Raw genomic sequence first — 1,293 nt, forward strand, 5'->3', positions numbered from 1 at the left:
GGTGTCAAGGACACCAGGTGCTTTCTGGGCCCCTGAAAGTCCATGATACAGTGACAGATAGAAAGATAATAGCAAGTAAAAGCATGCCAAGTACACTGCATGTTTTTTAGCACAGCCAATTCCAAGAGGCAACCTTCCTTGAAGTTCCAGCCTCAACCCACGGAGGATCTCATGCGGGCTTCATTGGAGATGGCGTGACAACTAGGTATGAGAAAAGCAATGTATGGTTCATTGGGCCAGATAGAACTGCGTTCATCAGAGATTTAAAGAACTTAATTTACTAGGGACCTCCAGATTGGTATGGAACTTTAGTGGCTTTGCTGAGTCCCTTAGTGGGGCAGGATCTTTATGAAGTAGGAGAGACTTTGGCAGGTCTAAGTGACTTGGACCAGCATGTAAAGTGTGTCCGTAAAATAGGAGACCAACCTAGAAGAGACAGGAAAAAGACAAAGCAGGGAAAGAGATCTGTTTAGGTTACTCAAAGGCAAATGTGGCAAGGTTTATGTTGAGTTCAAGTTCCTAAAGAAAAAAGACAACCCCCCACCACCAAATTCTTGTGCTAAGGAGCTTCTGGAAGGCTTTAAATCCTGAGGAGCAGTTCACAGAAGGCACCCATAATAAAACAATACAGGTGCAAAAGATAAAAACTGTCCCAAGGATGGATGAAATTAGTGTACTTTTCCCTCCTGCAAAAGGTTATGCTGTGGGGAGACAATTTGATCAGCCATCCAGGGCCTCCCACAGCCTCCAGGTGTGGATGATGGAGAGACAACAGGTGTGGCTACAGCCACGGGTCAGACCACTTGTCTCAGGGAACCCGAGGGGCCCTATTCTTCCTTGGCCCTGTGCAGGGTTGGGCATCTTGAGCTAGCTTCAATGAGCTTGTCAAGGATGGAGAAACAGAGGGAGGCTCCATGTAAGAATACCAGGATACTGAATAACTCAAAAAAAGTCTAGATAGTCTAGAGCTAAGTTAATGCCTCGTACCCATGCTATATTGCACCCACCATGGAGCTGTTGAGAAAACAATGGATACAAAGGGATAAATCTTTGTTTTTGTTTGATTTAGTACACAGCATTAACCTCTGAGTGTTTTGCAGATGTAGAACCCATTTGAGAGCTATCAAACAAGGGCCATGTGTAGCTGTGAAATTCTTGGGAGTTTTATGATTGGGCAAGGCACAATTGATCTGCACCAGGATGGTTGGGAAAAGTCTACAACAGCCTGGGTCTGTAGATGCCATAGAGTAAACAGATATCTTCTATAAATAAAAACAGAGGCTCCCAGAAACT

The sequence above is a fragment of the Nannospalax galili genome, unplaced genomic scaffold (assembly GCF_000622305.1).
Source record: "Nannospalax galili isolate Female #2095 unplaced genomic scaffold, S.galili_v1.0 scaffold11732, whole genome shotgun sequence".
Taxonomy (NCBI): Eukaryota; Metazoa; Chordata; class Mammalia; order Rodentia; family Spalacidae; genus Nannospalax; species Nannospalax galili.